Below are 25454 nucleotides of genomic sequence, written 5' to 3'. Positions count from 1 at the left end.
GGGACTGTTTGGTAGGAGTCCCCTACAAAGCCGGCGTCAGTACAGATCAAACAGGACACTGATAAGCAGCCTTCTAAAACACAAAATGACAATAAAATGGCACACCCTATGGCTTTGTGAACTTTGCTGTAGAGAATTTGATGTTTCCCCATTCAAAGAGATAGGAGCTGCGCTTGCATGCCCGAGAGGCGATTCAAAGATGGCCGCAGAGTGACATAACTTGTCTTAAAGAGACTTTGTCGATATATGTTTATATATATATATATATATATATATATAATTTCAATATACATTTCTAAATACAGAAATGTAATTACACCACTTGAGAATAAGTAAGTACACCACTTGTCAAACTGACAAATAAATAATTGCACTGTAAAAAGTGATAAGCTGACTTAACTTAAAAAAATTGAGGAAACCCGTTGCCTTAAAATTAAGTAAATGATAATTAAAAAAATAAGTTAAGTGAATTGTCAAGTTCACGAACTTTTTTTAAATTATTATTATTATTTACTTAGTAATTTTAAGGCAACAGTTTTCCTAAATTTTTTTTTAAGTTAAGTCAACATCACTTTTTACAGTGTGTGTATAGAACTGTATTTAATTCTGAATTGAATTGTATTAAACTGTAATAAAATAATGATAACACCTTAGTATAGGTATACCTTAGTATAGTATGCCTTAGTTCATTCATTAGTATAGGGACCAATTCTCACTATTAAAGGGTTAGTCCACCCAAAAAAAAAAATTGCCCATATTTTACTCACCCTCAAGGCATCCTAGGTGTATATGACTTTCTTCTTTCAGACGAATCCAATCGGAGTTATATTAAAAATTGTCCTTGCTCTTCCAAGCTTTATAATTGCACAGGTCAGGTGTTTTTTTTTTTAACACTCCAAAAGTAGTCAAATAAAGCGCATCCATCCATAATAAAACGTGCATCACACGGCTCCAAGGGGTGAATAAAAAGCGAATCGATGCGTTTTTGTAAGAAAAATATCCATATTTAAAATGTTTAAAACGCTTTTTTCTCTCACTTCCACTAATTGTCATACATGGAAGCCGTTCCGGGCAGATGACGTAGGAGAGGAGCCATAGTGCACATGAACCACATGGACTAATTTACCGATGTCCTTACTACGTTTTTGGACCTGCAACATTGCAGTTGCATTGCTGTTTACCGAGGGTCAGAGAGCTCTCAGATTTGATCAAAATATCTTAATTTGTGTTCTGAAGATGAACAAAGGTCTTATGGGTTTGGAACGACATGAAGGTGAGTAATTAATGACAAAATTTTGGGGTGAACTAACCCTTTAAAATATTTAAAGGGTTTAGAAATCAAACATGTTTGTGATTGTACTTTGTCCCAAAGTATCGACTTGGTCCCAAAGTACTAGTACTTTTGTACTACACTTTATACTTTCAGTCCATTAATATTTAGAATCATGCTGCATGTGCACAAAACAAAGTACATGTCATCAAGCTCATTACAAACATTGACTTACTCGAGCTTTTGCTGTAAGTCAGCAGTCTTCGAGATTAAAGGTGGAATGAAAGGTGACGTGTCAGTTGGCATGTGATGGGCACCACTGTCATGCTGGGCAGCAGCTGCGGGCTAGCAGTGTCTCTACAAGCATGCAGGGATGAGGCGGCAACAGCAAACCACAGACAGTCCTGCAGTATATTCACACTGTAAATGTGTGTGGATCTGCGCCAGGTATAAATGCATACACACAGATCTCGCTGGAGGAGGTAGAAGCACAGATGGGCATTTCTGGATGGCTGCGTCTCCTGGAGGGGTCAAAAGCAGTGGGAGGTGTTGGCAGGCCTGTAATGCTGCTACACCAGCACCTCACAAAACACTCACACTTTCTCAAACATATGCTGTCACTGAAAAGTGTATGTGAAAATGACAAGAGATCTGCAGTCTTAGACAGCTAGTCAAGGCCGTACGCTGTGTGATTTTTGCTGTCCTTAATGACAGCTGCTTGTCAGATTGTATAATGCTACGATGTGACCCCAAAGAGACCCTCGACAGACTGTGCGACATCAGCATTCTTTTATGTCACACTTCACAATGCACATTTATACTGGGTGACACATGCCATGTCAGAATTACCGTTACTACAAGATTCTGACTTGTAAAATGGGTTTGTGTCATTGTAGAACTCATAAATCCAACTTATACCACCTGACCACTGTAACATCATGTGGAAAAACCTTCAAAATGCTAGTTGCTTCAGCAGTTTAATTTAGATAAGCAGTTATCTTAGATTAGTTATATTAAAATTATCTATAAAATAGTTTATTAATTCATATCATTTTCTAGTGTTAATGTCTTAATCACACAAGAATAATCTTAAAATAAAAAAAAGAAAGAAATACAATACTGTTTAATGTAGCTGCAATTACTAATTTTCCTGCTAAATAAATTAAGTTTATTATTAGGGCATTTGCATAAGAATTGTATACTTGTACTGTTGTTTTAATATACTGGTCATTGTGCATCACTAGTCTGTCTGTCACAATTATTAAATTTTGACTGGTGATCAGTTTTTTTATACAAATCATCGTGATTAATTATGGTTTTTTTCATGTCACAGTGTAAGCAGTTTAAATTCAAAAGGCCAAAAATACACTAAATACACAAATATGAAAACAAAGTGAATAATAACCAACCTGCTCCACAGACTTGAAGCAAAACCATACGAAAACCCAGAATCTCTAAGGTCATAAGGCCCAAGTGCATAAGGCTCAGCATTTCTGACACTGCCTGAACTGCATCAGAAGCTTCACCACAAAAGCAATTAATCTGTGAGGAAGTCAAACTAAGCAAACAAAGACTTTCTGACAAAAGAAATCTTTTACGATCTGCAGATGTTGTCTAAGATAGCGACGTCTTGGCAGTGTTCCTACAGTGTACACCCGCCTCAAGATGAACTAAGTTCCTGTGTGTGTGTGTGTGTGTGTGTGTCTGAGGTCCCTTACAGAAGAACTGGTGAGTCCAAAGAAAAAGGAAGTGGAGAGAGAAAGAAAAATGCAGGGTAGACTGAAATAGTCTGAAACAAAACTTTGTTTGGTCTCATTTCTCCAAATGCTGCTCGCTTTCTCCCTCTCTTCCTCCCACAGGCACAATCACAAGTGTTCACAGTTTGATTCATTTCTGTCAGTTCTCTGGAGTTTTGAGGCTTTTAGTCAGTGTCTATTAGTTTGAAGTCATCTATATGCAACTCCTACACTAGCTTATAATTGACAAATTAACCTTTAGCAGATACATATGTCTAAATGTTACAGTCTTTCTCTTCTGGGGAAAAAATTAATGACTCATCCTTCAGATTCCACATTGGGGGTGTCAGTGAGAAAATACGGGGAGACACCATTGATGCACAGAGAGATGCAATAGTCTGCATTGATGGTAAATTTGTTGAAATGAATAAAATTATTATGGTCACATTTTATTTTAAAGTCCAATTCTCACTATTAACAAACCATTAACAATGACTTCTGCCTAAATTAACTAATTTGCTGCTTATTAATAGCTAGTAAGGTAGTTGTTAAGTTTAGGTATTGATTAGGGATGTAGAATGTGGTCATGCAGAATATGTGCTTTATAAGTGCTAATAAACATCCAATTTGTTAATAATAGGCATGCTAATAAGCAACTAGTTAATAGTAAGAATTGGTCCCTATACTAAAGCGTTACCTAAAAGGATGTGTTTCCCATTTAAAATAAAACAAGCTAATTATTATTATTAATGTTGTGGTTAAAAAAGCCTAGTAGTAAAACTGAAAAAGAAACCCTAATAGTTATATATGTCTGTCCTAATTCATTTTCACACATTATTTTACAATTGTGTAGCTAAACCCTCGAGCATTTATTTTACATGAAATAAGACCTTGTGTACAATAGCTTCTGTGTTCAATGATTCTCATTTTAAATATAGAGAAATATTCTCAGCTACTCCACTACTGTGTTGTTGTTTGTGATTAGATTTGCATGGTAATTTGGAAAGTTCATACTTAAACGCCACAGCAATGCCAGAATTACGAGTGGGAAACTATTATTTCCGAGATAGAGGCGTCAGTGAAAAAATATGGGGGACACAATAGAAGCAGTGTCTGTACTGATGGTAAATTTGCTGAAATTAATGAAATTATTATTTGTTTTCCATTAACATTAAAACTAGCTAAGTTGCATTTACAAAATATGACAGTATTACGATAAAATTTACATCCCCCTTAAACAAAGCATTGTTTATTTATAATTTCATGAGGTTTTTTTTTTTTTTTTTTAAGTGGTAAATTATTATTATTTTTTGTAGAATTGCAATCTTGCTCCGACCAAGTGATTTGAATATGCCTTACATCGTAATTACGGCATCCTAACTCATAAATACGAACTTCCCAGGAGGACTTGAATGCACCAATAGATCATTTTTGACATAATTAAAGCCTGCTACCTATATAAAAAAAAAAGCTTCCTGTTGCAATAGGAAATACATCAATACAGAAAATAAAATGCGATTTAATGGGGTTTTAAAACAGGAAAATCTTAAGACTTGCAAATGAATGTTTAATGGCTGTAAACCAAATGCTGAATAGAGCAAGTGTGCAATATTTTAAACAGAGCATAAATTTCCTCTCAAACTAGAGTGCAATGTGTGAGAGGTGCTGTTCCATCCCCTAGAGCCCTGCAGGCAATGCTGATCAAGAGTTAAAACATGGAGGTGGGGGTCTTTTGCATAGTGGATGATAATATGGAAAAGCAAGAAGCCAGTGAGATTGTCAGTTTTGAATATAAAAATTACGGGAAGGTGAACAGCATGGAGCCCCAAGCTAAGCAAGAACACAAAACCACATACAACACGCATGGACACACATGTACCCTTACACATCACTTCTTTAATTATGAGACTAACTTCATGCTAATGAAGCTTCTGATCATGTAATTTTGGAGCATCAGAATATTTATGCATGGAAACACACATAAACTCACATGCATATGTTCAAATGTCTATTCTCCGGTTCCTGGACGCATAGCTAGTGGGGTATTTGAACATTATGTTACAGTAAGTGATGTTCGTATTTGAATTAGGGCTGTGCAGTCAGTTTTAATGATATGTTGATGAGTGTTTCGTCCAAAAAGCAGTGCTGTTAGTTGCCCCAAGGGCGAAAATGCAGGGTGACAGAAGAGAGGACGCTGTGGGGAAGGGTGTTAAAGAATAAACTCGGCTAAATGTGGTTTCTCCTCAGGCCATGTCCGCCAATTTGTTCCATATTCATCTTGTGTTAGGGCTGGCTGGTAAACTGCTTTTGTTGGGGATTTGGCATCTGTGTTGTCAAAGAACTTGCAGACTGTGGTTTGATGCAGATAATGCATGGTCAGTGTTAGTACTGGTACATTAAGAATGAAAAAAAATAAATAAATAAAAAATGGAAAATCCCTCTCAAGGGCCTTTTAACTAATAGGGTTGACATTCACACTAACTGCATTTTGTTTCTGTTTATTAGTAGGGTGTTATACAAGAGCAACTGCTTGGAATGATTCATAATTACATATAAATAAAAATAGATTTTAAGAAATTATATATGAAGTATTTTATATTATACACTGCTGAGAAAATATTCATTAACTTTCTGTCAAAAATCACACTTAGGATCAGATTTCTTGTTTGATTATGGATCACAGAAAGCAGTAAACCTATCTTGGAGGTGGCAGTAAAGTAACATAAGGAGCTGTGTGGTCAACATGAATGTTGCAGGCTTAATCCCAGTTCTATCATTATCACGCCCTTGAGCAAAGTGTTTAACCTCAGGTTACATCGGATTCTAGCATAGAATGACTAGATCAATAGTGTCCTGTTTGACAAATGACAGCAACATTAGGCCTCTAATCATATAACACACAAGAAGGCGATTCAAATGCTGGAGAAACAAGAGAAGGCAGGAAAATCAAAACTACTCATTAATAAGAGAAGGGCAACCAAAAACTACCTATAGCCTATTTTGCAAACTGCGAACATGAGGCCCTATAACAACAAAATACACACACCAGTTATCTAGAAGCAACATCATTCATATAATGAGAATGAGATAATCTAGTTTTTGAATAAAGAGATCAATGGTTTGTTTATTAAATGACATCACTGGCATGGACCCAAACAGCTTTCAACCCCACAGACAAAACAATTAGCATAAATGCTATTTTTTTCCTATTTGGTGACAGAAGCAAATCCAGAAAACACTGGCCTGGTAAAACCTTGACAAAGCTGCCTCCTTAAAAAAAAAAAAAAAAAAATCAATGGCCGCACAAAACAAAGCAGTAAAATCCTTACAGATATTCTTAAGTGAAAATCTATGGTTTGCAAACCCTACTCCTACCTAACAGATTTTTCTGATGGTCTAAAAAGTTTTAACAGAGTTGACCTTAACAAGCAAAGGTGTAACATGGCAGATCTGACCAGCAGAATTTCACAATGCCAGGCCTGATGGTTCTTGCAAATCCTCACACTCCCTTCTGCACTCCCGACTTTTCTTCATGAGGGTGATGAGTTTCAGCATCATTAAGCCCTCACCATTCTGCACCAAATTACTGTGTGTGTGTTGAAATGTAATTTAGCTGGTGGAGAACTAGGCATATTCAGTGATCAAGGAAGACTGAAGCGAACCAACAATTGGTAATGCTATGGAGACAGATTTGAGGGTGTGTTCCTGTGTGTTTGGGAGAATCTGTCTGACAGATGGTTGCCACTAGGTTCTGGGCAGGGACTCAAAGTGATTTTGAGATGGTCATATTGATCTGAAGGCTGTTGGCCGAGGCTGGTCGGACTGAGCTATACAGGCAGAATGGCCTTGAAGGATCACTACTGGTCTCCAGGTTCATCCGGGCATAAGGCAATCGTCTCTCAGGATATCTTTAGGAAAATAAGGCAGTGCTGGACTACTACTTTAAAAAAGTAGTTAAATAAACAATCACATGAGTCAGCAGTTCATTCAGACATGTTCACAAATCTCTGCCACAATGCCCAAGCCAATTATGTAGTCATTAAGTTATACTTATACAAACGAAAGTATGTGAGTTTTCACTTGAATCAAAATACTATTTTAACTTTAATTCCATTTAATTGAAGACCCTCTACATTTTTTTCTTTAAACTTTTTTTTTTTTTAATTAACTTCTTTTTCTATTAACTTTGGCAATAAAAAGGCACAGTCAAATGAATTTTTTTTTTTTTTTAACTAATTTGTACGGTGAGAAAATATTGCACCTTATAGATCTAAATCAAGTCAACTTTTTTGGAACTTAAGTAACAGACCAGGGTAGGGTTGCACCAGCCATTCGTAAGTTCTTACTTAAATTAGAATGTTAAGTCCACACTAGAGGCTAGTAACTACTTGCTAGTTTGTAACTAAATTTGTACTTACTTCAGTTGCACCAGTTGTTCGTTAAGCAGGACGTAGCTAGTAGTTCGTAAGCTCTCCGTAAAGTAATGCGTAGTCGCGTAAAATGACGTTTACCCAAAATCATCCAATAGAAACCTTCAAATACACGAGCAGAACTTGTTTAAATGTTATTACTTTAAATTTATCCTTCATTCTAACTTCTTTTGCCTCACGTATACTAACGGTAAAAACAAGTTTCCATTAAAAACGATACATTAATAACATTAGTCTATATGTAAGCTATTTTTCGGTAACACTTTACAATAAGGTTCATTAGTTAAACATTAGTTAATGTATTAACTAACATGAACTAACCATGAGCAATACATTTGTTACTGTATTTACTAATCTTCGCTAATGTTAGTTAATAAAAATACAGATGTTCATTGCTAGTTCATGTTAGTTCACAGTGCATTACCTAATGTTAACAAGATTTTAATAATGTATTATTAAATGTTGAAATTAACATTAACAAAGATTAATAAACGCTGTATAAGTGCAGTTCATTATTAGTTCATGTTAACTAATGTAGTTAACTAATGAACCTTATTGTAAAGTGTTACCTATTTTTCTATGTAAATAACATTCAGAAACTGTAATAAATACTGAAAGCAAAAAAAAAAAAAAAAAAAAATAACAACAACATAAGAAATGCCATTTATTTATTATTTCATCACAGGGGCGTGCTGTAGATGGGGTGTTGAAGACGCGCTAAAAAAGAAACAAAGTACGTTTATTCACATATTGTTCTCTCTCTTAATATGTACGTGAGTGTAAATGTCAGCAGCATCGTATATGCCTAAATGATTGAAGGTTGTCAGGTAAAAGAAGAGCATATTGATGCAGTTCACTCAGTCTGCTATTTTATTCCAACCGTTACTCCTGACCAGACCCGTCCGTAAATATTTAGTTTATACGTAGAGTTACACTTCAACTAAGTGTAATGATGTAATGAAAAAATATTTAGTAGTGCGTAAGTTGTAACTTAGTGCCCATTTACGTCAAAACTAGGCTAAGTTGTAACTTACGTTCAGCTGGTGCAACCGGCCCCAGGAAACAAGTGGTTGGAATCTCAAATGCTTGGCTGATATAAGAGAATATCATTCCCGGGCAATAAAAACGTCTCATAAACTAAGTGCATGACTGGCACATTTTAAAATGCTCTTACTGTGGCACAGTTTTACCAGACATTTTATTGAAACATGAAAAGTATGATGAAGGCAAGATACAGTACAACATTTGACTACAAAATGTATTAATGTCAAAAATATGCAAACTACATGGTTGCACGTTATATAGTATATGCAACACAGTTATACAACCACATCAAACTGAACAACTGACCCAATCTACTTTTCAAACCCTTTAAAAAACAACAAAGAAGCATGCCGTTTTAAAAGGTGTCAACAATTTCCAGCCCTTTACATCAAGGCATCTTTCACATTGTTTTCCTGACTGCTCGGGATAAACAAACCTGTCATCTGCAATTTTATCATGCATCCACTAGTCAACATCACCCCGCTGAGGCTTTCAGAGAAAAGATGGCACTTGACATCTTTATATAGAGGGAGGAGAATGCAAAAATGTGTTTGCATTTTCTCACGCTATAGAGACTGTGTCTGTTCCCCGAACTAGAAAATACAGAAAACATCCAAACCAAAGTAATAGTAACAATTTAATTGATGTTCAACAAATAAAAAACCGATATAATACAGATAAACACATGATAAAGCTTGGCTTATTGAATATTAGATCCCTTTCTTCAAAAGCACTTTTTGTAAATGATATGTTCACTGACCATAAACTAGATGTGCTTTGTTTGACAGAAACCTGGCTAAAACAAGATGATTACATTACTTTAAACGAGTCTACACCCCAAGATTACTGTTACAAACATGAACCGCGTCCAAAAGGTAAAGGGGGAGGTGTTGCTACAATTTATAGAAATATTTTCAGTATCTCTCAGAGGTCAGGTTTCAAGTATAATTCGTTCAAGTAATGGTGCTTCATATAACGTTATCCAAAGAAACAAGTGTTAATGATAAATCCTGTGATGTTTGTACTGGCTACTGTATACAGGCCACCAGGGCACCATACAGACTTTATTAAAGAATTTTCTGATCTTCTATCGGAGTTAGTACTGACTGCAGATAAAGTCCTAATCGTTGGTGATTTTAATATCCATGTTGATAATGAAAGAGATTTGTTGGGATCAGCATTTATAGACATTCTAAACTCTATTGGTGTTAAACAACACGTGTCAGGCCCTACTCATTGTCGAAATCATACTCTAGATTTAATACTGTCACATGGAATTGATGTCAGTGGCGTTGAAATTTTACAGCAGAGCGATGATATCTCAGATCATTATCTAGTCTCCTGTATATTCCATATAGCTAAAGCTGTAAAGCCAACTTCTTGTTACAAATATGGTAGAACCATCACTTCTACCACAAAAGACTGCTTTATAAATAATCTTCCTGACTTATCTCAGTTCCTCAGCACATCCAATAGCTCAGAACAACTTGATGATGTAACAGGAACTATGGACTCTCTCTTTTCTAGCACTTTAGATGCGGTTGCTCCTTTATGCTTAAGGAAGATTAAGGATAAGAGTCCAACACCGTGGTATAATGAGCACACCCGCGCCCTAAAGAGAGCAGCCCGGAAAATGGAGCGCAGCTGGAGGAAAACTAAATTAGAGGTATTTCGTTTAGCTTGGCGGGAAAGTACCCTATCCTACAGAAAAGCATTAAAACTGCTAGATCTGATTACTTTTCGTCTCTTCTAGAAGAAAACAAACATAACCCTCGGTATTTATTCAATACAGTAACTAAATTAACGAAAAATCAAGCATCAACAGGTGTTGGCATTTCCCAAGAGCATAGCAGTAATGACTTTATGAACTACTTCACTTCCAAGATCGATACTATCAGAGATAAAATTGTATCCTTGCAGCCGTCAGCTACAGTATCGCATCAGATAGCGCACTATAGATCCCCGAGGAACAATTTCATTCATTCTCTACTGTGGGAGAGGAAGAATTGTATAAACTTGTTAAATCATCTAAACCAACAACATGTATGTTAGACCCTATTCCATCTAAACTACTAAAAGAGCTGCTTCCAGAAGTCTTAGATCCTCTTTTGGCTATTATTAATTCATCGTTGTCATTAGGATATGTCCCCAAAACCTTCAAATTGGCTGTTATTAAGCCTCTCATTAAAAAACCACAACTTGACCCCAAAGATCTAGTTAATTACAGACCGATCTCAAATCTCCCTTTTCTGTCAAAGATACTAGAAAGGTAGTATCCTCACAATTATATTCCTTCCTAGAGAAAATGATATCTGTGAGGAATTCCAGTCAGGATTTAGATCGTATCATAGTACTGAGACTGCTCTCATTAGTTACAAATGACCTGCTTCTATCATCTGATCGTGGTTGTATCTCTTTATTAGTTCTACTGGATCTTAGCGCTGCGTTCGACACTATCGACCACAACATTCTTTTGAATAGACTAGAAAACTTTGTTGGCATTAGTGGAAGTGCCTTAGCATGGTTCAAATCGTACTTATCTGACCGCCATCAGTTCGTAGCAGTGAATGAAGAGGTATCATATCGATCACAAGTGCAGTATGGAGTACCTCAAGGCTCAGTACTAGGGCCGTTACTTTTCACGCTTTATATGTTACCCTTGGGAGATATTATCAGGAGACATGGTGTTAGCTTTCACTGTTATGCTGATGATACTCAGCTCTATATTTCTTCGCGGCCGGTGAAACACACCAAATTGAGAAACTAACGGAATGCATAGTCGATATAAAAACTGGATGACAAATAATTTTTACTGCTAAATTCTGAAAAACAGAGGTGTTAATTATCGGACCTAAAACCCCACATGTAATAACCTAGAACATTATCTAACACTTGACGGCTGCTCTGTCAATTCTTCTTCATCAGTCAGGAACCTAGGTGTGCTGTTCGATAGCAATCTGTCATTTGAAAGCCATGTTTCTAGCATCTGTAAAACTGCATTTTTCATCTCAAAAGCATATCTAAATTGCGACCAATGCTCTCAACGTCAAATGCAGAAATGTTAATTCATGCGTTTATGACCTCAAGGCTAGACTATTGTAATGCTTTATTGGTGGTTGTTCTGCACGCTTGATCAACAAACTACAGTTAGTCCAAAATGCAGCAGCTAGAGTCCTTACTAGAACCAGGAAATATGACCATATTAGCCCGGTTCTGTCAACACTGCACTGGCTCCCTATCAAGCATCGGATAGATTTTAAAATCTTGTTAATTACTTATAAAGCCCTGAATGGTTTAGCTCCTCAGTACTTGAGCGAGCTCTTATCGCATTATAGTCCTCCACGTCCGCTGCGTTCTCAAAACTCTGGCCGCTTGATAATACCTAGAATATCAAAATCGACTGCGGGCGGCAGATCCTATTCCTATTTAGCACCCAAACTCTGGAACAGTCTACCTAACACTGTTCGGGAGGCAGACACACTCTGTCAGTTTAAATCTAGATTAAAGACCCATCTTTTAGCCTGGCTTACACATAACGCACACGCTTCTATTATTCAAATCCGTTAAAGGATTGTTAGGCTGCATTAATTAGATCAACCGGAACCGGGAACACTCCCCATAACACACGATGTACTCGTTACATCGTCAGTTGAATGGCATCTACGCTAATATTTGTTTGTTTCTTTCCTAGTCTGTTTCTCAGTCCGTATCCGATCAGATGGTGGATCAGCACCAAGAGATGATGTCTACAGCCCTGATCGTCAGCGGAGACCAGGACACCCAGATGACCCCCAGAGATATATCCCTAGATATATCAACCAAAATAACAAAATAACTAAAATATAATAAAATACCTAACTACATAATACTACTATTGTTAGAAATTGCAACAAAATTAAAATAGAAATATAAACTTTTGAACTGCGGGTTTCGTCTGGTCAGAGGAGAACTGGCCCCGACTGAGCCTGGTTTCTCCCAAGGTTTTTTCTCCATTCTGTCACAGAGGGAGTTTTGGTTCCTTGCCGCTGTCGCCTCTGGCTTGCTCAGTTGGGGACACTTAATTTCTAGCGATTATCGCCGATTTGATTGCACAGCTACTATTTAAACTAAACTGAGCTAGACAATGACATCTCTGAATTCAATAATGAAATGCCTTTAACTGAAAATTGAGTGTTTAATCTTATCATTATACATTACTGACACTCTATCCTCCAATTTGATACTGTTAAGTGCTTTGACACAATCTGCATTGTAAAAGCGCTATATAAATAAAGGTGACTTGACTTGACTTGACTTAAGACCATAGCTTGAAAAGTAAGTTAAAATTGAAGAGGTTAAATATCAAACCAACACTCTGGAATTTAACATGACTGTACACAGAGAATACAGTGAATGAGTCCTCTGTGCTCTGGTGTGTGTAGGAGTCCTCCCTAGGACACTCATAAACCCCAGTAAGACAATTAATCAGAGACCAAAAACAATAGGCTTTTGTCTTGGCTTGAGCCATGCTCAAATTGGCACTGCAAAAACACCTAAAACAACACTGCAAACCAGGAGACTACAGCAGACGAAGCAGGGTAAACAATTAACTGATGTTTTATTATCAACTAATATGCTATACAGTTCAAAGTTTTGGGGTCCATATGATTTTTTTTAAAAGAAGTCAGTACTTTGATGTATAAGACATTTACAATGTTACAAAAAACTTATATTTCAAATAAATGCGGTTCTTTTGAACTTTCTATTCATCAAAGAAACCTGAAAAAAATGTATGGTTTCCCCAAAAATATTAAGCAGCAGCACAACTGTTTTTAATATTAATAATAATAATAATAAATGTTACCTGAACACCAAATCACCATATTAGAGTGATTTCTAAATGATCATGTGACACTGAAGACTGGAAAAATATAAATGGAAAATGGAATATATTACTTTTTTAAATCGTTAGACACTTAAACATACATTCCATTTATATTCTATAAAATGCTACTACCTTACAAATAGACATGAGTGACAGAGCACCAAAAAACAGCGTATCAGGCATATTGATGACTTATGTTTTGTCTGTTCATCAAGATAATAAAATGTGTTTCTTCAAGTGTGTGCCTATGCATCTAAGCAACGGCATTTCTTGTCAAATGTCAGTCTGTCGTGTCTTACAGGTCATCCGCTACAATGGCTGATAGATGAGCACAACTACCCACCGCTGCACAAAAAGCACCCGCATTTGATTGGAGTTAATTTCACACCCTCAGCCACAGAGCTGTATTCTAAAGTCCAACCTTGACTAAATCAAAAGAAACTAAAAAAAAACTTTGGTTCTGTATTGGAACTAAAGGGGGAAAAATTCTCCAAGGCACATATGTAATGGGCCACAACTCTTTGTCTGGAGGAAAAAAGACAAACAAAAAACGGAGTGATGAATCGTGGAGGAGTTCGGAGACGCAAGTAACTCTGACAGTCTGATCCATTGCCCAAGGCAAGAATGTGAAATGGAAAAGTTCTCATCAGGAATGGAGAGGCCTTCCTCTGAGGAAATAAATGGCACCCACACCTCCAGCTCGCAGAGAGGAGACAGAGAGATAATGAAACGGCAGGCGGATGTTTATCGACTTTTATGAATTCTATTTGATCTTGCTTCTGTCGTCACTTGTTGGCAAAAACACACAACTCCCTTGTGCCGCTGGTGTCGAGGGTGGGCAGGACAGCAGAGGGAATATGACAAGGAATGCAAGCAAGCAACAGATGGAAAACAGAGTGGCCAATTACACCGTGCTGTAAAAATCGCTGGGTGTGTGGCACGAGAGAAGGAGATGAGGTGATTCATTCAGACAAATGATAGCTCTCTCACAAGCTGCCTCCTGCTAGAACAGCATATATGTCACGCCAGGTTTCCAGCTAGCATGCGAGGTAAAAAGTTAGCACACAAATGCAACACATGAACCGCACAGAGGAAGCTGCTAATGAATAATGTTGAGTGATTTCAAATAAATGTTGTAGTGCCACGCGGTAGGCCACAGGCATTCAGAAGCTTTTGCGGAGCACCTCTGTGATTGCCTCCCAAGGGCATCTCAACTGCCCTGAAATTTTATTTCCCACTGCTGAAAAGCCTGTTTATGCACGACTGTTAATGCTCACAAAAGACGCTCTGATCACACCAATAAACCGTGCAAATCACTAAAGCACCGAAACATCCATTCGCACCAAACTTGAGCGTGCAGCAACGCAGAGTCTGTCAGTAGGCACGCTGATTAGCATGGATGTCAGTGGAGCACTGAAGAGGTCCTCAGCTAAACAGACCACATACAGTACTGCTATCTATGTTCAGTCATTCATACTCACATTCACATATGATCTAAAGTTCGAAAAATTATTATGCCTGATCCCAACCACTTCCTTCTGTTCTCTTCACATGATCATAAGACTGAACAGTGACCAAAGTCCTCACGCATCTTTTCAGGGTGTCCAGGGTTGACCGATAAAGTCGAACCGATGGCCTTTCTGGCAGGTACCGCTGATCATGTACATGTGTTTTGTGCCTCGCAAATGTAAATGTTTGGTTTTCTATTATTTCTGTGAATCTTGAAAGAATCAGTTAGAATGGGTTGATAACTATAATTATCAACACATCACAGTATGCCATTGTTTTCCATTAAATGTGTTTATGAATTTATATCTGTCATGGGGTTAAATTATAGCTCACTGAATAATTTGACTCTACTGTTGCAAATGAAAAACGTAATACATTTGTTTTGTTAAAGAAACTTTGAATGAAAATGATAAAATACATATTGGGTAGTTGACCCAGTTGCATTTAGCATATTTACAAGGGAAAATTAAATTACTGAAGTCTAATATTTTGTGGGGCTTCAATTAAAAAATGGCCAGATGGTGTAACTGTCTGGAGATTGTACATAAGAAAAAGTCTCAAAGGCTAAAATTCTTGGGGAAATATTTTTTGGCAAACATAGTTTGGCATTTTTAATTATTTCTTAAAATGTACATATTTAATTATTTATTTATTATATTATTAACAACACTGTTTGCCAAATCAAAATCGGTGTGGGCTAACCACACAACAGTTTTACAAATATAATGTATCTGTTAAAATAATATAAAACACTTGGAAAACACTGCCTGCCAAATCAAAGTCAGTATGGGTTTTAAAAAAGAAAAAGTTGAGGAGGTTGAAAATATCAACAGAACAAGTACAAAGCTGAACTACTGCCATTACTGAGCCTGGCTCATTAATGTGTTTGTAATCTAGATGGATTAAGCTTCTTTGCGTTTTGTTGTCAGTACTCCTCTGGCCAGTTACACAAATCTCTTGACTAGCCAGGAAAGCGAATATGCCTAACAAATGCATTAAGGGCACATAACCAGCAATACAACTTCACATAATCATTTATCAGTGTACACTTTAATGAAATAAAGAGTCCTGCTGAACAATACAGTAAAATCAATGTCCACTAAATCTTCTAACATATTCCGCTTGTGAAACCACAGCATGTTGTAGTTGGCATGATCAGCAATCCAACTCTTGATCCCAATTAAGACAACCTGTGCCTTTTCAACACAAAAGGGCTTGCCACAACACTATGAGGATTAGCGAAAAATTAAGTCGACAAATCCACTGATCAGATTATCTCTCCGAACAGGATCTTCTCTGCCTTACACGCCTCTCACTGGCACAGGCTAATGCTACTCCATGGTGTCTAAACTGAAGTCGATAGCTTGGCTCAAAGATGCTGCTCTGCAAGCAGTCGATTTCAAAGTGAATGAAAGAAGAAGGACGGAAGAAGGAAATAGACATTGCAACAGAGAGATGAAAAGAATAAAAGGGAGGTTAAAGAAAGGTCACTTTTAGCAAACACCTGGCACAACCATCGTCACCTGCGCGGTAAGGGAAAAGGGTGCTTACTCAACCCTTTTACCATTTACCAGGCTGTACTTTTTGTGCACTGCTCAAAAAGACTGAAGAAAAGGACAGAACCTAGAATGTGACATATCTCTGCACAGCACCCTGTCTTTCTGTCATCAGTGTCACATGAGGTTTACTCGTCTGGCTCTGTACCAAATTAGCATTCGACTCATCCTCTGCCCTGTGCTGCACTACTGAAAACCACCGGCAGCAGATAAACACTGTGATCATAGCGCTTCTGAGTGTACAGATTTAAACTTCAAATGGCCAGCGGTTACTTGGCCTTGCCCTGCAATAGTTTTTAAGGAATAACTGATGGATGGAAACAAAACTGCAAGTAGCATGCTCACAGGCAAACTGACACATGTGAAATACAGCAGTATGAAACGTTCAATCGGAAGATTGCGATGACAACCTGAGTTAGCTGTCTGGCTTAAACCCAGTTGTGGTTTGCTGCAGTTTTTGTTCTGTGTAGCAGCAGAGCCCACCTGAGTCGAACCTCCGGGCCAACAACTCAACTCAGTGGGTGAGGGGCAGCTGGGCTTCTAGCCAAAAGGTATAGCTGAGATTTTCACACAAAACCAACAACGAGCAACAACTTAAGTGTTCAATTCAGCTTATGCAAACAGTAATGGAGGGAGGCAAATATTTTACTAGTGCTCGAGTGCTAAGGTTCAAACAGGAAGGTCTGGCAGGGTCTCATTAAGCATTCCCTCTAATATTCCATAGTACACTTCGGTTTCACAACTGAGAAGTGGGGAAGCAATTTTCAGAAGACAGAAATGACAGAATGGGGAAGAAAGAAAGATAGCAAGAGAGAGGGGGCAGATTGGGATTTACAAAAGCACACTCAATATGTCTGTGTCCCGTGAGGTTTGGACCATCTTTTTTCTTCACAACCGAAGGGCAGGAGACAGAAAGGACAAGTGATTGTTGAGTGGGGATGGCATAAACCAAGTGATGGTACGGAAGCAGATGCTGCTTCTACAAGCTAAGTAAAGTGCATTACCCACCATGCCTCCTGCAACTGATAGGCTGTATCATGCACTCCGAGAATGTATATGCTTGAAACGGTTGAAGATATCAATCAGCACAAGGTGAAATCCAATCATGAAATCCCCCAGAATCCTCTTAGTATGACAATCCCCCTCCTCTACTTGGTGCATAAAGGGTTTAAAAAGAAGCTGACGTACAATCCAGTTCTGACAATCAACAATCATAGTTGTGTTTGCGCTTGACCTACCTCAAACCGATGACTCCTGAAGGCTGGCACTTAGTGGATGAGATGCCCTAACCCTGCAATTCGGGTTTGTTTAATAACATTCCTACAGACATACTGTCTGCCCTCTGATCCTATCTCTGTTGCTCTTTATGCAGATCTCCATCCATCGTTGTGAGCACAGCAGAGATGCTTAATTGTCCCAGAGAAGCCATTAGCAATCCACAAGGCATTAGAGATGCTATTGAGCATGCTCCAGTTGAGCTGAGACAGCAGTCTCACTCAGGTCAGTGCTGAGCAAAGCAGACTACAGGACTAGATGCCTCAAAAATGCTTCCATCATCTTTAACTCAGACATGAGTCCCCTGGGTATTCAGCCTAAAGCCTATTTGGACGGGACTAGTTTTCCCTGAGAAGGTCAGGTAAATTTGTGTTTCGCAGATGTACTTTCTGTAATCCCATCTAAATCAGATACATCAGTTTTTCCCCTCACACAGCCTAAGTAAAACTTGTCTTGCAAATTATCTAATGTTTTACTACAAACCTTGTGGTCCTCTAAAAAAGCTTATCCCACCCATACAGGAATGTCTGTGATTGTGGCATATCAACCACAACGACTCTCCTCACCCACTTTGAAGTAAAACTAAATTTCTCACTCCACTATCAACTGCACTTTCATTATGGATTTTTTTGCCAACTTTTTGAGCAAGAAAACAGCTGTTGGTTCAAGTAATTTTTTTTATATCAGATGTAAAAAGAAAGTTAAATCTTGATTACTTCAATAGGTTTTATGATGAATGCACCTTCTGTCACACCCACATCCAGACAACAGACACTCCCATCTGAGTAGAGATGTCAGTCCCATTCAAATCAGTACTCTGCTGCTTACTATAACTCAAACATCGTTGGGATTTGGGAAAATGAATCCCATCAAAAACAGCTATTTACTGTACCTCTGATTTACTGTTACTGTTCTGTGTTTTTCACACCTTGTCTCTATCTCCCTTGAGCTGATGCGTGTGCCAGAGGGTGTGTGGAATTCAGCTCTGTTTGGGAAAGGTGTGTTTGCTGGCACAGATGACGAAGCAAGGTGAATGATGGAGTTTAGAAAGAACCAAACACATTCGACTCTCTTGTAATTTGGACAGTCACAGAGCGAGGACCTGGTGGAAAAGTACCTGGCAAGACGGTTATGGTCTATTTCTGTTGCTAGTTTTTCCCCTTCTTCTGCATTAAAGTAACCTTGGCCTTATTGTCTGCAAGTAGCTCAAGTAGAGGACACAATTATTGTGCAAATTGCGTGCCTATGGGTTATCAACTCTAAACAAGGGTCTCAGTTCAGTTTGTTGAGGACTATTTACCCTACGTTCTGAGAGAGATGTGCATTTGGCACAGTTGCTCACGTTTATCTGTCTGCTACGGCAAGGGCACGGGGAACTCTGGGAGAAAAGCGGTGTCATGTGCAACAAATTTCCCCTGGTTTAAATGAAGCCCTGCGGTAGGTAATCATTGACTATAATGGCAGCAAATGCACGGCTTCCCGGGCAAATATTCCCATTTAATCATTCAGACCATATGTTTGTGCAAAAAAGTGTCATTTTTATGCAGGGGTCAAACAAGGTCTGTGGTTGGTGTAATCCTGACCCTTCCTCTCCTCGTATGTGGGCGATGGCGGAGCAGTTCCCCTGCAGCTGCCAGAGCGATGCTCCACATTGCAGTGTGGTATTTATAGCCGATGAAACAGCTCCCTGTCGTTGGCCACTGTCAAGTCTGATGGGTGCAAAAGCAGTCAGCCAAGAACGTACCAGCAAAACACACAAGCATGCACACACACATACAGATTTTACAATCTCCAAAGGGCTCTGAAGAATGACTCACGGTCTTCCTTGTCCTGGGAAAGAGAGAGTTAGTAAAGACAATGGCTGGGTCGTTCTTTCTTGCTGCCCACTGCCGCAGAACTAGAACGGGGAAGAGTGAGTGCAAATGTTCATCATGTGGAAAGCTACATGTTCTGCCATTAGGATCCCTGCCAGAGATTTCATCCATGTGATTATCCCACCCCACCGCAGCTACTCGCTTCATCATCCATCTCATGCAAACACACACACACCTGCACTTGTACACGCTAGTCCCTGCCGCCCAATCCCACACCTCTTTGCCGTTCCAATCAAAACCTATTGGGAGAGACTTTCCATCTCCTGCTCAGAGAGGCAAACTACACTATCATTAAAACTGATCAGAACCTCTTTATCCCCGCCCACTGCCCACATTGCTATGGAAACTCAGCCAAGAGTAGTCACCTGATATTGGCAGAATAGAACAGATGAGCACGGGGAGCGGGGGAGGGGAATGAGATTCCCTTCACTCCTGTCTGATCCGTGATTTTGAGCTTTATTATGTCCCCCGTCCTGACCTTCACTTCACAGCATGGGGCGAATGTATGTTAAGAAAGTAGCAAAGCCCTGCACTCTATTACTCCTCCATTCAATCTCAATAAAATGAGCATAAACCAGAACGTCTTTTCCTGGATTAATAATTCTTCTTCATAATTCACCCCAGGAGACAATTATCTATCGAGGGCATTATTAGATTTCTCAGTTCATTACTCAAATACGACAAATGTGACAAGGCAGACATGCCTACAATGGATTTCCGCTAGGCAAAGTGTGCTGTTACATGATCATGTGATTATGGCAGCATGTGCAGTCACCGTATCAGTGTCATTAATTGAAATAACACAAAATAAAACCTTTATGAGCAAAGGTAGCATTGGATCACGTGGGAACGTGAAGCTACACATTATGGAAATCCCATAACCACAAATTATGTTTTCAAGTTAATGTTTCACAACCATAATTGTGTGAGCAGAGTGAGTCGGTGCATAGCACGGAGATGCAACGAGACTCCAGGGGCCTATGACAAATTAATGCATATTTATGGTTCATTTGTGAGACTTGTGATTGACCGAACAGAACTGAGATTAAAAGCAAACTTTCAACAAAAGAGATGATTATACAACATCAAAAACTTACATCAATGTAAATGCTAATAAAATACTGGAATAAAGATAAACTTCACTTATGGTTAACTTGAGCAAGATAAGGCCACATCACACCCTGACATATGAACTTTATAATCAATTTCCTTCCTCTAAATATGAAAATGTGAATAGATGTATTCACTGCTCTCTTTAAAAATTGTATCTATTCAGAGATCAGCATTAAATTTGATACTGCACCGAAAAACCACCTTCGCTGTTTGTACCTGATCTAACCCTTAAAAATGGCTTAAGTTGGTGTAACTTAGTGCAGATATTACATACAGATACAGGTTACATAATACAGTTTATTCTGTCATATTAAATTAATTCAGATGTTACCACATGAAGCACGTTTTAGTTTACCTGACAAAACATGTTTAAAACTCTATTTGTGTATTTGTTTTAGAGTGATTCCCTGAAAAAGGCCTCTAGCTAAATGAACCGCCCCTTAGGGAAGTTACAGGCACTGCCATTGGCTAAGACAGCTCTAAGGACCCTGGCAAGTAAACATAGCAGAGGAGTGTCGAATTCATTCTCTGTTTGTCTGACTACACTGTAAAACGTGAAGGAGTGACTTTTACCTGACCCATGAAAATGAATTTTGTTGGTCTAACCTAATATAGTCAGGCTGATTCAGTCAATATTTGTTTACCGCTTTTCAGGTTACTTGACAAAGTGTACAATTGAAAAGTGCTAGTCTGAAACCTGCCATTTACAGTATATGCTAATATACAGCATTTACATAGATGTGTGAAATAAAATATATTTTTTGCTGCTCTAAGGCCAAATGCAATGCAAATCAACTGACCCAGGACAGATTCAGTTTAATTTTTTGATGATGACCATCTGACTTTAGAGGAATAACATCTCATCATCTCTATCCAGAAACCTAAGCTTATGGAGGTATCAATTATCACGGCAGATTTAATTATATCATTAATTCCAAGTCAAGCGAGATAAGCTGCTTCAATGCAAAAAGCACTATTAAAGATGTATGAATGTTGAGAGAATGCACACAAGTCCAAGTATGTAATAACACACTTGACTATGAAAGCTCATTATCTGCGTATGCTTGGAAGAGCAGGGACTGGGCATTATGGCCGAACATCTGTAGTAGACATTGATTTTACAAGGCTCTTAAGAGAGGCAAATGTTTTCAGTGCATCGATTAAAACAGCAGACGACATGACGGGAGATAAAACCACAAAGTAGCCTTGAAAGAGTGAAGCCAAATTGTTATACGATGATAATTAATGGTGCCCATCCTGAAGTGTGTCTAATGGGTGTGATAGGAGTGGATTAAGTAAGGAAAAGCACTGGCGAAGACAAATAATCCCTGTGCTGTGCATTCCACATATGCCTTCTAGGTAGCCAGCTCACTTTAGCTAATAAGAAATCAAACTGATCCCAGTGCAGTTGAGAAACATAACCTTTGACAGTTAGAAGAATAGCGAAAAAGACTTGTGGGAACTGCATTAAGACAAACAGTCATCATCATAATAATGGCTTGTATTGCTGCAATAACAGGCTTTATTGCCTTCATCATTTTTTTTTTTTTGGCGTTTTTTGCCTTTATTAGGATAGGACAGTATGTAGACAGGAAGTGAAGTGGGAGAGAGAGGGGGACGGGATCAGGAAAGGTCTGCGAGCCCGGGACTCGAACTTGGGACGCCCGAAGCACAACATCGCTATAAGTTGGCACACTGCCCACAAGGCACCCACGCCTTCATAGTTTTTAAAGGGATAGTTCACCACAAAATTAAAATGCTGTTCCGAACCAGAAAGACAAATTTGAAGGAATCTGCCAGATGTTTATTTACATCTAATTACAATGACTAAAAAGGGATGTAAAAGCACCATAAAAATAGTCTACTTGATTTATCGCACTATATTCCATGTATTCTCAAGTCATACAATTGCTTTTTAAGACAAACAGATTTGTTTTGTTTGGATCAACTGATTCATTGAAAAGATATGACTCAAACAAATTGCTGGTTTACAAATCATTTCTTCTCTAGTGGTGAGCTAAGGCGGGTGTCAAGACTTTCTGTAAATAACTCAAATTCCATTTTGTTCCTCACAAAATTGCCATCTGCCAACACTTTGAAAATAGCGTACCAGATATGCAGACTACTTTTATGACACATGTATTACAGTTCACAGGCTTGACATTTTCAATCCCCATTCAGTCATTTGATCGAAACTACATTCTTCAAAATTTCTGTGTTTGTGTTCCATAGAAAAAAAAATACAGTCAATACAGGTTTAAAACAACAACATGAAGTTAACTGAATTTTATTTTGGGTGAACTGCTTCTTTACACATCATTTCGCAGTTTTCACGCTGCCTTCTTCACAAGGGTCTGAAAGTAAACACTCCGATTTCTGCAGCGGCTTCATGTTAACTTGCCTTTCTCCTTTCTATCCACATAAACATGGACACGCTACTGCTGTTGTTATTCCTGCTAAACGTCTGACTAACATCCCGGGCATTTGCGCTGCACCACTTCAACAGTCCTGATACAAACCATTTATTAATAATCTCGTCTGGTGTATTTGTTAACAGATTCGTTTGCGCTGTATTGTGTGGATTCGCTGAAAGTAGGCTTCCTATATTTGGCACTGCTATTCTCATTCGCAATCGCCTTCATCTCTTTCTAGTACATAAACACATTACACAGTGTGCCGTGACCGTGATACCCACAGAATGACTGTCTGACCAGAGCATACTTCGCTATCACGGCGCGAAAACACAATGCGCTCGAGCTGCAAAGCTTACCGTTATTTTTGCCGTTCAGCGGTCGAGGCAGCTAGCAACAGGCCGGGATGGAGCGAACTCGCCGGCGAGAAAAACGTCGTTTTCCTTAACATAATGCGGTCGTATGTAACGGCGACACACTTACCTTGATTTGGCACTGCCGTAGTTGTATCTCCACTGCGCGTATGTTTTAACGAAAGGGATGCTTGGCGAGTCGTGGCGGAAACAGGAACTGGGGAGACTGACTGCTGCTGTCTGAATTCTCGCTGCTGGGCTCTTGAGGAGGCTGCTCGGCTGTCACTGGGCTGCACTGCGCATGCGTGTGTCAGATCACCACGATACAAGTGCTCCTCGGCACTGAATGCAATTTCTTGGATCTCATTATTCATTGTTTTGCCAGCGTAATGCGACTGATTTTCTCCGTACAAATGTGACAAATAGTCTTTTCACTAATGAGACCGCAGACAAAGCAATTTAAAGCAACCGATCTTGTGGGATTGTATTAGAAAAGAATAATAAAAATCCCACTATTATGCAAATGTAACACACTCTCGGGGTAGTTCAGATTAATAAATATTACATTTCTAATAAAAGTCCAGTCGAACATCAGGCTCGAAAATCTAATGTTCAGTGTTTCCATTCTAAACATACTTGGCACTGAATTCCTGTTTGCAGAATATAACATTTTTGTAGCATTTCTATAGCCTGCTTTTACACACATGCATGTTTGCATTTGTGTTTTGCTCTCAATATTTTATTGTAACTCTTGTAACTTGTAACTCATCATAGCAATTGTATGTTTACTTATGATGCAGAATACTATTGTTTTAACATATAAAATAAAAGTTAATGTTAATGTTTTAGAGCCTGACAGGCCAGAATTATAGACCTCTTTGCTCGATGGAAGCCCATTTCTACCACATAAGAAAAAACATTCATGCTTTGAAAATCATCATTACTGTATGACATAATAAGTCTAAACTATAGGACACAAAGTCATAATTATGAGACAAAAAGTAGCAGTTATGAGATGCTAAGTCACAGTTGTGAGATAAAGGTTGAAAGTGAGATAATAAGATAATTCTGAGTTAAAAGGTTGCTTTTTTGTCACAATTATCTTAATTTTAACTTTTCGTAATAATAATTAGGAGTTTTTGCATACAAAAATTAGCCATTTTATTATAGTAAAAGTGTAGTAACCATGGTTTTGTATAACCACAGTTTTACTACAAACACCATGTTTATACTATGGTTAGTGACATAAAACCACGTTTATTTATTTTATTTATTTATTATATTTGTTCCATATTGGACTGTCATCAAAGGCATGTAGAAGAAAGCTGATGTTTAGGATTCTAGTAATTTGTCATACGCTCTGTTTTGTTCTCTCTCTGTCTGTTTCTCTCTCCCTCTTTCTCTTTTTCACAGACACACACACACACACACACTAAATCGAGGGCAGTTTGACTGTAATCATTGTTACATTACTCCCACCCAGTGGTCTGACTGTGGAATCACACCATGAACCTCTCACTGGGTTTTAAAAATCTGAACCAGTGCATCTAGAATAAATACAGTATTACCAAGTATTAAAATGGAAGTTTAAAATAATACGGAATGACTTTTGTATCAGATATAAAGCCCTTTATCTTATAAAAAAGTGAAAATAGCATTGTGAGAAATGGTTTTGTTAAAGAGACTTTAGTATCCTTCAAAGGTCGACAATTGTAAATAAATAAATAAATAAAGTCAAATATATTTGTGATATTATGTGATATATTGAATGATATTATTTGGTTTAAGTGGAATAGTAACAAAAATACTGAGAATATTATAATATTCTCAAAACAATAAGAACATTAAATGAATCTATCTATCTATCTATCTATCTATCTATCTATCTATCTATCTATCTATCTATCTATCTATCTATCTATCTATCTATCTATCTATCTGTGCTATTCGACTAACGCGATCAGCGTAATGTTTGTGTTGTCACGCGGATACGCGGCTCGTGCCACTCGGAAGCATCAC

The 25454-nt window shown here is 38.2% G+C and overlaps 1 protein-coding gene across 2 annotated transcripts in view; it reads right to left on the bottom strand.

Moving 5' to 3' along the window:
• The window catches only part of fut8a (fucosyltransferase 8a (alpha (1,6) fucosyltransferase)), an 87373-nt gene extending 63649 nt beyond the window's left edge, over nt 1-23724 (bottom strand). The window contains exon 1 of one of the 2 annotated variants that reach the window (XM_058748952.1): nt 23566-23724. The gene's annotated coding sequence lies outside the window, so the exon portion shown is untranslated. The remainder of the gene's footprint in view (nt 1-23565) is intronic. The other variant, XM_058748953.1, reaches the window with a different exon arrangement.
• Between the last annotated feature and the right edge of the window lie 1730 nt (nt 23725-25454).

This window comes from Onychostoma macrolepis, chromosome 17 (genome assembly GCF_012432095.1).
Source record: "Onychostoma macrolepis isolate SWU-2019 chromosome 17, ASM1243209v1, whole genome shotgun sequence".
NCBI lineage: Eukaryota > Metazoa > Chordata > Actinopteri > Cypriniformes > Cyprinidae > Onychostoma > Onychostoma macrolepis.
The sequence above is the reverse complement of the archived record's forward strand: the minus strand, read 5'-3'. Positions and strand labels throughout refer to the sequence as shown.